The sequence below is a fragment of the Macrotis lagotis genome, chromosome X, assembly GCF_037893015.1.
Source record: "Macrotis lagotis isolate mMagLag1 chromosome X, bilby.v1.9.chrom.fasta, whole genome shotgun sequence".
Lineage (NCBI taxonomy): Eukaryota > Metazoa > Chordata > Mammalia > Peramelemorphia > Peramelidae > Macrotis > Macrotis lagotis.
This window is the reverse complement of record NC_133666.1, coordinates 4191909-4202555: the sequence shown is the minus strand read 5'-3', so window position 1 is coordinate 4202555 and position 10647 is coordinate 4191909. Positions and strand designations below refer to the sequence as shown.

Sequence of the window (10647 nt, the reverse complement as noted above, 5' to 3'; positions counted from 1 at the left end):
AATTTCCCTATTGATTTTCTGATTTTTCATGATATAGTTGATATTCTATGTAAGATATTAATTTATGATATCAAAATGAAGGTGGGTGCATCAGTGATTTCTCCTTTACAGGTCTGATCACACACTTCATGTTAGAAAAGCATTTTGGGGATACAAACCAGAAATATCCAATCTCTTTCCAAAACGTGTTTGACAGTATATTATACACTACCCCTTGTCCAATTTGGAGGCAGATTTCCTCCAAAATGTCTCCTTTCTGAGCCTCTGAAAAGCATAATGTTCAACTAGTCTTATCAAATTATCAACACTTTGGAAACAAGTGGCTCACAAATCATTTTTGTTTTATTTATCACCGGTGCAGAAGGGTAACTGATGAAACCAACAAAGAGTTTTATTTTCACATGGTGGTTAAAAGTAAATGAAGACAGGGGGCGGCTAGGTGGTGCAGTGGATAGAGCACAGGCCCTGGAGTCAGGAGTACCTGAGTTCAAATTCGGCCTCAGATACTTAATAATTACCTAGTTGTGTGGCCTTGGGCAAGCCACTTAATCCCATTGCCTTGCAAAAAAAAAAAATAAAGAAAAACAAAAAAAAAGTAAATGAAACATCAGGGCACTTTCAGTGAAAGTAATATTTCACATTTCAAATCATGATGCAGGTTAGAATTGTTGTAGTAAAGCTCAATAGCCTTAGGCAAAACCACTTTCTGGAAATCATACAGTGCTTCTTCAGTCTGCAAAAACGTGTGGAAGGGAATTTACAGTTGATCTGTGAATGTCCTGACAATGTTCCAACATAGTTTTCTGAACTATTAAAAGTCTACTTAAAGAGCTAAACAGGACCAGCACTTAATGCTATATTTTCAATGAAGTTGCCTAAACAGTACTTTTGCTGAGAGATGTTTCTGAAATTTGCTGTAAGATTATACACAATTAGAGAAGTATGTTTTTTCATACTGAATAACTGTTCTCTCACTTTTTGGTTGCAAGTATTGTGCTCCATTTTTCTATTGGAATGGGTGTTTCTCAAAAAAGCAGTTTCAGATGCGCATACTGTATCTTATACAAATGAAGCAAAAATGTTCATTAAGTGGTATAAATTGTACAGCACTCTACTAGCAAAGTTACATGCCTAAGTCACAACAGGCAATGTTGTACCACAAATTACAGTATCTACTCAGTTGGTTGTTTTTGATACTTTAATTCTACATCGATTACTACCGTAGGCTAATGTTTCAAAAGCAAGTAAACCTGACAGTCACAGGACAAAACCTGTTCACCCAAATGTAAATGTTGATATCAGTTTCCAAAAATCACAATAAATGCAGAACAAAGGGAAGCGTTTGATGCATGAAACACCTTTGGGTGAAAAAGCATTGATTCCCACAAACAAAACAACAAAGCTACTGCACTCTACTTTCAAATGCATCGCAGTGGTTTAATTGGTAAGAAGACCAAATTGCAAGAGTTACAAGGAAATCAAGCAGATGGTTTAAGGACTTAAGTACCCTTATCAAAATGCATTACATTGTCCCAAGATTCCCAAATGGCCCTATGATGTATGGGAGCCCATTATCTTTTCAAGTGCTGCAGTGATATCACCATCTGTCTCTACCAATGCCTCCAAATTTGCTTCTCTGTTGAAGAAACCCATAGTCCTGAGCTGGTCCAGTTGTGGTTGAAATCTTACTTCTGCGTTTTCTAAGTGAGGGTTTTCCCCAGCAAGAGCTTGCACCGTTTCGGGAAGAGACTGTTGGCGTCCAGGTGGCTGCCCTGCATTTTCTCTAGGTGCTAAACCAGTGCTTTCTATAGGGCTTCCCGCGTTTCCCCTCCCTCCCAGGTCAGGAGCAAACTCTGGGATGAAACCCGGAGATTCTGTTAACACTTGTAGACCCTGATGAATTTCCAACAAGGCCTGAATGGTTCCAGGATAGTCCACTGCTGCTGATGTGTTGGAATTCTGTATTTGCTGCAGCAAAGTGGGAAGGTGCTCTCTCAAGTGTTCCTGAAGCTGAGTATTGCCAGTCAACAGCGAATTACTCAGCATCATCTGAGTAGCGAGATCATCAGGAATCTGACTTACTGATTGTATCATGCTCCTTACATAGGGTGCCCATAGCATGTTTGGCATAAGTTGAGGATTTTCCATTATTTGCTCCATTAAGTTCTGCATGACCGGAGTGTGGAACATGTGAGCTCCCATACCAGGCTCCAGATTTGGACTAGTGCTACTTTGTTCAACCTCGCTGGTGGCATTTCTGCTCATCCTGGACCTCTGGTGACCAGACGGTGGTGCCCAGGGATTAGGTAAGGGTTGTCTATTCTCTGTACGAGAAGAGTGATTTCCTTCGGCAGAGGGTGAACTCCTCAGTGTTGAAGCAAATGTGTTACTACCAAACTGTTCTTCAGCTGCGTTCCACATGGGCTCCTGAAAGTCAGCATACATCCGCAGCAAAGCATTGTATCCACCGGGTAGGCTTTCGAGATTATTCAGGGCTCGATCTTGACTCCTTATCATTTCCTGCATCATTGCAGGATTCCGAGCAAGGTCAAGGGTTTGTCTCATTATTTCCGGGTTGTTGATCATATGACCAATCTCTGGATTTTGTTCGACCAACTGCAGCATTTGAGGGCTGGCCATAATTAACTGCCTCATCAGCTCCGGGTTGTTAAGCAGGTTCTGGACAAAAGGATTTTCCATAATCTCGATCATCATGGCCGGGTTGGCCCTGAGTTGCTGCCTCGATTGGTTGTGCAGTTCAGCGAAGTGGGAAGTGTTCAGGCCCAGGCTGCTCAGCCCCGCCAGACCTCCAAGGCCGCCCAGACCCCCAGGGCCACTGCTGCTGGAAGATGGTGCCCAGCTCGTGCCGGCAGATGCTGCTGTGGAGGTGGAGTGGCCGGTGGCAGCCTGGGATCGCAGAGCTGGGTGGCCCTGGGCTCCGGTCAGTGTCTTTATCACGAGGTGAACAGTCAGTCCTTCACGAATTCCGTGCTGGCTCAGAGTTTCTTCATCTTTTAAAATGTGTCCAGCAAATACAAGCACAAGCTGGTCAGGATGGGCCTCGAATCGTGAGGAGATGTGTTCCTTAAACTGCCGGACGGAGGTGGTCTCGGGCACCTCGAACTCCTCCACCTCCCTTGGGGTCTTCACAGCGACTCGGAGGATCTGGGAGTCGCTGTTGGGGGAGGCGACACCTTCGACTGCAGTGGTGTCCCAGGGACCGCTGCTCTCTCTGCTCTCAGACATAGTGGCGTAAGCGGCTCGGGAAGAGCTGGGCCTAGCACTGATAGAGGTGGGGGAGACCGGGGCATGAGCCTGGTCCAGCCCAGATGGAAGTGGGGGAGACCTGGGAAGGGAGTCTGCCTAGCCTACATGGAGGTGGGGGAGACCTAGGGGAGGAGCCTGGCCCAGTTCTGATGGAGATGGAGGAGACCCGGGCAGAGAATCGGGCCCAGCCCAGATGGAAGTGGGGGAGACCCAGGGGAGGAGCTGAGCTCAGGCTAGATGGAGGTGGAGGAGACCCGGGGGAGTAGGGCCCAGCCCAGATGGAGGTGGGGGAGACCCAGGTGGGGAATCGGCCCCAACCCAAATGGCAGGTGAGACCCTGGAGGGGAATTGCGCCAAGCCCAGATGGAAGTAAGGGAGATACGGGTGGGGAGTCAGGCTTAGCCCAGATGGAGGCTGAGGAGACCCAGGGGAGTAGCTGGTCCCAGCCCAGATGGAAGTAGGGGAGACCTGGGCGGGGAGTCTGCCTAGCGTTGATGGAGGGGGTGGAGACCCTGGTGAGGAGCATGGACCAGCCCAGATGGAGGTGGGGGAGACCCAGGGGAGGAGCCAGGCCCAGCACAGATGCAGGTGGGGGAGACCCTGGCAGGGAGTCAGCCCAGCCCAGATGGAGGCGGCAAGAGACTCAGGGGAGGAGCCAAGCCTAGCCCATATGGAGGTGTGGGAGACCCAGGGGAGGAGCTTATCCCAGCCCAGATGGAGGTGGGGGAGACCCAGGGGAGGAGCTGGGCCCAGTATAGTTGCAGGTGGGGGAGACCCTGGCAGGGAGTCAGCCTAGCCTAGATGGAGGTGGAGGAGACCCAGGGTAGGAGTCTGGCCCAGCTGAGATGAAGGTGGGGGAGACCCAGGGGAGTAGCTGAGATCAGCCCAGATGGAGGTGGGGGAGACCCGGGGGAGTAGGGCCCAGCCCAGATGGAGGTGGGGGAGACCCAGGGCAGTAGGGCTCAGCCCAGATGGAGGTGGGGGAGACCCAGGGGAGGAGCTTATCCCAGCCCAGATGGAGGTGGGGGAGACCCAGGGGAGGAGCTGGGCCCAGTATAGTTGCAGGTGGGGGAGACCCTGGCAGGGAGTCAGCCTAGCCTAGATGGAGGTGGAGGAGACCCAGGGTAGGAGTCTGGCCCAGCTGAGATGAAGGTGGGGGAGACCCAGGGGAGTAGCTGAGATCAGCCCAGATGGAGGTGGGGGAGACCCGGGGTAGTAGGGCCCAGCCCAGATGGAGGTGGGGGAGACCCAGGGCAGTAGGGCTCAGCCCAGATGGAGGTGGGGGAGACCCAGGGAATCGGCCCCAGCCCAAATGGTAGTTGAGACCCCGGCTGGGAATTGGGCCAAGCCCAGATGGAAGTAAGGGAGACCTGGGCGGGGAGTCAGCCTAGCATGGGGGGGGGGGGAGACCCTGGTGAGGAGCATGGACTAGCCCAGATGGAGGTGGGGGACACCCAGGGGAGGAGCCGGGCCCAGTCCAGATGGAGGTGGGGGAGACCTGGGTGGGGAGTTGGGCCCAGCCCAGATAGAAGAGGGTGAGAACAAGGGGAGGAGCCAGGCCCAGCCCAGGTGGAGTTGGGGGAGACTCGGGCAGGGAGTTGGGCCCAGTCCAGATGCACGTGGGGAAGACCCAGGGGAGGAGATGGGCCCAGCCCTGATGGAGGTGGGGGAGACTCAGGCAGGGTGTCTGGGCCAGTTAAGATGGAAGTGGGGGTGACCCAGGGGAGGAGCCAGGCCCAGCCCAGATGGAGGTGGGGGAGACCCAGGGGCCAAATAGAAGTGGGGGAGAACAAGGGGAGGAGCTGGGCCCAGCCCAGATTGAGGTGGGGAAGACACATGGAAGGAGCTGGGCCCAGCCCAGGTGGAGTTTGGTGAGACTTGGGCAGGCAGACAGGCCCTGTCCAGAAGCAAGTGGGGGAGACTCAGCGGAGGAGATGGGCCCAACCCAGATGGACGAGGGGGAGACCCGGGGAAGGTGGCTGGCCCATCCCAGATGGAGCTGGGGGAGACCCAGGGGAGGAGTTGGGCCGAGCCCAGGTGGAGGTCGGGGAGCCACGGGCAGGGAGTTCGGCCCAGCCCAGATGGAGTGAGGGGAGACCGGAGCAGAGAGTCGGGCCCAGCCCTGATGGAGGTGGGGGAGACTCGGGCAGGGTGTCTGGCCCAGTCCAGATGGAAGTGGGGGAGACCCAGGGGAGGAGCCAGGCCCAGCCCAGATGGAGGTGGGGGAGATCCAGGGGCCAAGTGGAAGTGGGGGAGAACAAGGGGAGTAGCTGGGTCCAACCCAGATGGAGGTGGGGAAGACACATGGGAGGAGCTGGGCCCAGGCCAGATGGAGGTGGGGGAGACCTACGCACAGTCTGGCCCAGCCCAGGTGGAGTTGGGGGAGACTCAGGCAGGGTGTCTGGCCCAGTCCAGATGGAAGTGGGGGAGACCCAGGGGAGGAGCCAGGCCCAGCCCAGATGCAGGTGGGGGAGATACAGGGGCCAAGTGGAAGTGGGGGAGAACAAGGGGAGTAGCTGGGTCCAGCCCAGATGGAGGTGGGGAAGACACATGGGAGGAGCTGGGCCCAGGCCAGATGGAGGTGGGGGAGACCCAGGGGAGGAGCCAGGCCCAGCCCAGATGCAGGTGGGGGAGATACAGGGGCCAAGTGGAAGTGGGGGAGAACAAGGGGAGTAGCTGGGTCCAGCCCAGATGGAGGTGGGGAAGACACATGGGAGGAGCTGGGCCCAGGCCAGATGGAGGTGGGGGAGACCTACGCACAGTCTGGCCCAGCCCAGGTGGAGTTGGGGGAGACTCGGGCAGGGTGTCTGGCCCAGTTCAGATGGAAGTGGGGGAGACCCAGGGGAGGAGCCAGGCCCAGCCCAGATGGAGGTGGGGGAGACCCAGGGGCCAAATAGAAGTGGGGGAGAACAAGGGGAGGAGCTGGGCCCAGCCCAGATTGAGGTGGGGAAGACACATGGAAGGAGCTGGGCCCAGCCCAGATGGAGGTGGAGGAGACCTAGACACAGAGTCTGGCCCAGCCCAGGTGGAGTTTGGTGAGACTTGGGCAGGGAGACAGGCCCTGTCCAGAAGCAAGTGGGGGAGACTCAGCGGAGGAGATGGGCCCAACCCAGATGGACGAGGGGGAGACCCGGGGAAGGCGGCTGGCCCATCCCAGATGGAGCTGGGGGAGACCCAGGGGAGGAGTTGGGCCGAGCCCAGGTGGAGGTGGGGGAGCCACGGGCAGGGAGTTCGGCCCAGCCCAGATGGAGTGAGGGGAGACCGGAGCAGAGAGTCGGGCCCAGCCCTGATGGAGGTGGGGGAGACTCGGGCAGGGTGTCTGGCCCAGTCCAGATGGAAGTGGGGGAGACCCAGGGGAGGAGCCAGGCCCAGCCCAGATGGAGGTGGGGGAGATCCAGGGGCCAAGTGGAAGTGGGGGAGAACAAGGGGAGTAGCTGGGTCCAGCCCAGATGGAGGTGGGGAAGACACATGGGAGGAGCTGGGCCCAGGCCAGATGGAGGTGGGGGAGACCTAGGCACAGTCTGGCCCAGCCCAGGTGGAGTTGGGGGAGCCTCGGGCAGGGAGTTGGGCCCAGTCCAGATGCACGTGGGGGAGACTCAGGGTAGGAGATGGGCCCAGCCCTGATGGAGGTGGGGGAGACTTGGGCAGGGAGTTGGGCCCAGTCCAGATGCACATGGGGGAGACTCAGGAAAGGAGATGGGCCCAGGCCAAATGAAGGTGGGGGAGTCCCAGGCAGGGAGTCGGCCCAGCCCAGATGGAGGTGGGGGAGACCCAGGGAAAGAGCCTGGCTCAGCCCAGATGGAGTTGGGGGAGACCGGGGAAGGGAGTCAGTCCCAGCCCAGATGGAGGTGGGGGTGACCAGGGGAGGAGCAAACCCAGCCCATATGGAGGTGGGGGAGACTCAGGCAGGGAGTTGGGCCCAGTCCAGATGCAGGTGTGGGAGACTCAGGGGAGAAGATGTGCCCAGCCCAGATGGAGGTAGGGGAGACCCAGGTAGGGAGTCAGCCCAGCCCAGATGGAGGTGGCGAGAGACCCAGGGAAGGAGCAAAGCCTAGCCCAGATGGAGGTGGGGGAGACCCAGGGGAGGAGCCAGGCCCAGCCCAGATGGGGGTGGGGGAGACCCGTGGGAGGTGCCTGTCCTAGCCCAGATGGAGGTGGGGGAGACCTGGGTGGGGAGTTGGGCCCAGCCCAGATGGAGGTGGGGGAGACCCAAGAGAGGAGTCAAGCCCAGCCCAGGTGGAAATGGGGGAGACCCACGTGGGGAGTTGGGCCCAGCCTCCATGGAGGCAGCGTTTACCAGGGTCGGGAGCCGGCTTTGCGGTGATGTTGAGGATGACCGAGATGGTGAGCAGGCCCTGAGGTGATGTTGAAGATGATCCAGACAGGAGTTGGTACTAGCTGAAATAGAGGTGGGGGAGACCCGGGTGAGGAGCCTAGCCCAGCCCAGATGGAGGTGGGGGAGACACTGGGGAGGCATCAAGCCCAGACCAGATGGAGGTCGGGGAGACCTGGGTGGGGAGTCGGGCCCAGCCTCCATGGAGGCAGCGTTTACCAGGGTCAGGAACCAGCCTCGCGGTGATGTTGAAGATGACCCGGGCGGGGAGCTGGCCTCCCGGTGATGTTGAGTATGACCTGGATGGGTAGTCAGGCCTAGAACAGTGGAGGTGGGGGAAACCCAGGCAGGGAGTCGGGCCCAGCCCAGATGGAGTTGGGGGAGACCTGGGGAGGAACCTGTCCCAGGCCAGATGGAGGTGGGGGAGACCCAGGGGCCAAATAGAAGTGGGGGAGAACAAGGGGAGGAGCTGTGCCCAGCCCAGATTGAGGTGGGGAAGACACATGGAAGGAGCTGGGCCCAGCCCAGATGGAGGTGGAGGAGACCTAGACACAGAGTCTGGCCCAGCCCAGGTGGAGTTTGGTGAGACTTGGGCAGGGAGACAGGCCCTGTCCAGAAGCAAGTGGGGGATACTCAGCGGAGGAGATGGGCCCAGTCCAGATGGACGAGGGGGAGACCCGGGGAAGGCGGCTGGCCCATCCCAGATGGAGCTGGGGGAGACCCAGGGGAGGAGTTGGGCCGAGCCCAGGTGGAGGTGGGGGAGCCACGGGCAGGGAGTTCGGCCCAGCCCAGATGGAGTGAGGGGAGACTCGGGCAGGGTGTCTGGCTCAGTCCAGATGGAAGTGGGGGAGACCCAGGGGAGGAGCCAGGCCCAGCACAGATGGAGGTGGGGGAGACCTAGGCACAGTCTGGCCCAGCCCAGGTGGAGTTGGGGGAGACTCGGGCAGGGAGTTGGGCCCAGTTCAGATGCACGTGGAGGAGACCCAGGGAAGGAGATGGGCCCAGCCCTGATGGAGGTGGGGGAGACTCGGGCAGGGTGTCTGGCCCAGTTCAGATGGAAGTGGGGGAGACCCAGGGCAGGAGCCAGGCCCAGCCCAGATGGAGGTGGGGGAGACCCAGGGGCCAAATAGAAGTGGGGGAGAACAAGGGGAGGAGCTGGGCCCAGCCCAGATTGAGGTGGGGAAGACACATGGAAGGAGCTGGGCCCAGCCCAGATGGAGGTGGAGGAGACCTAGACACAGAGTCTGGCCCAGCCCAGGTGGAGTTTGGTGAGACTTGGGCAGGCAGACAGGCCCTGTCCAGAAGCAAGTGGGGGAGACTCAGCGGAGGAGATGGGCCCAACCCAGATGGACGAGGGGGAGACCCGGGGAAGGTGGCTGGCCCATCCCAGATGGAGCTGGGGGAGACCCAGGGGAGGAGTTGGGCCGAGCCCAGGTGGAGGTCGGGGAGCCACGGGCAGGGAGTTCGGCCCAGCCCAGATGGAGTGAGGGGAGACCGGAGCAGAGAGTCGGGCCCAGCCCTGATGGAGGTGGGGGAGACTCGGGCAGGGTGTCTGGCCCAGTCCAGATGGAAGTGGGGGAGACCCAGGGGAGGAGCCAGGCCCAGCCCAGATGGAGGTGGGGGAGATCCAGGGGCCAAGTGGAAGTGGGGGAGAACAAGGGGAGTAGCTGGGTCCAACCCAGATGGAGGTGGGGAAGACACATGGGAGGAGCTGGGCCCAGGCCAGATGGAGGTGGGGGAGACCTACGCACAGTCTGGCCCAGCCCAGGTGGAGTTGGGGGAGACTCAGGCAGGGTGTCTGGCCCAGTCCAGATGGAAGTGGGGGAGACCCAGGGGAGGAGCCAGGCCCAGCCCAGATGCAGGTGGGGGAGATACAGGGGCCAAGTGGAAGTGGGGGAGAACAAGGGGAGTAGCTGGGTCCAGCCCAGATGGAGGTGGGGAAGACACATGGGAGGAGCTGGGCCCAGGCCAGATGGAGGTGGGGGAGACCCAGGGGAGGAGCCAGGCCCAGCCCAGATGCAGGTGGGGGAGATACAGGGGCCAAGTGGAAGTGGGGGAGAACAAGGGGAGTAGCTGGGTCCAGCCCAGATGGAGGTGGGGAAGACACATGGGAGGAGCTGGGCCCAGGCCAGATGGAGGTGGGGGAGACCTACGCACAGTCTGGCCCAGCCCAGGTGGAGTTGGGGGAGACTCGGGCAGGGTGTCTGGCCCAGTTCAGATGGAAGTGGGGGAGACCCAGGGGAGGAGCCAGGCCCAGCCCAGATGGAGGTGGGGGAGACCCAGGGGCCAAATAGAAGTGGGGGAGAACAAGGGGAGGAGCTGGGCCCAGCCCAGATTGAGGTGGGGAAGACACATGGAAGGAGCTGGGCCCAGCCCAGATGGAGGTGGAGGAGACCTAGACACAGAGTCTGGCCCAGCCCAGGTGGAGTTTGGTGAGACTTGGGCAGGGAGACAGGCCCTGTCCAGAAGCAAGTGGGGGAGACTCAGCGGAGGAGATGGGCCCAACCCAGATGGACGAGGGGGAGACCCGGGGAAGGCGGCTGGCCCATCCCAGATGGAGCTGGGGGAGACCCAGGGGAGGAGTTGGGCCGAGCCCAGGTGGAGGTGGGGGAGCCACGGGCAGGGAGTTCGGCCCAGCCCAGATGGAGTGAGGGGAGACCGGAGCAGAGAGTCGGGCCCAGCCCTGATGGAGGTGGGGGAGACTCGGGCAGGGTGTCTGGCCCAGTCCAGATGGAAGTGGGGGAGACCCAGGGGAGGAGCCAGGCCCAGCCCAGATGGAGGTGGGGGAGATCCAGGGGCCAAGTGGAAGTGGGGGAGAACAAGGGGAGTAGCTGGGTCCAGCCCAGATGGAGGTGGGGAAGACACATGGGAGGAGCTGGGCCCAGGCCAGATGGAGGTGGGGGAGACCTAGGCACAGTCTGGCCCAGCCCAGGTGGAGTTGGGGGAGCCTCGGGCAGGGAGTTGGGCCCAGTCCAGATGCACGTGGGGGAGACTCAGGGTAGGAGATGGGCCCAGCCCTGATGGAGGTGGGGGAGACTTGGGCAGGG

The 10647-nt window shown here is 59.3% G+C and overlaps 1 pseudogene; it reads right to left on the bottom strand.

The window, feature by feature from the left end:
- Window positions 1-218: 218 nt before the first annotated feature.
- Window positions 219-7949, bottom strand: LOC141499081 (ubiquilin-1 pseudogene; annotated as a pseudogene).
- Window positions 7950-10647: the final 2698 nt, after the last annotated feature.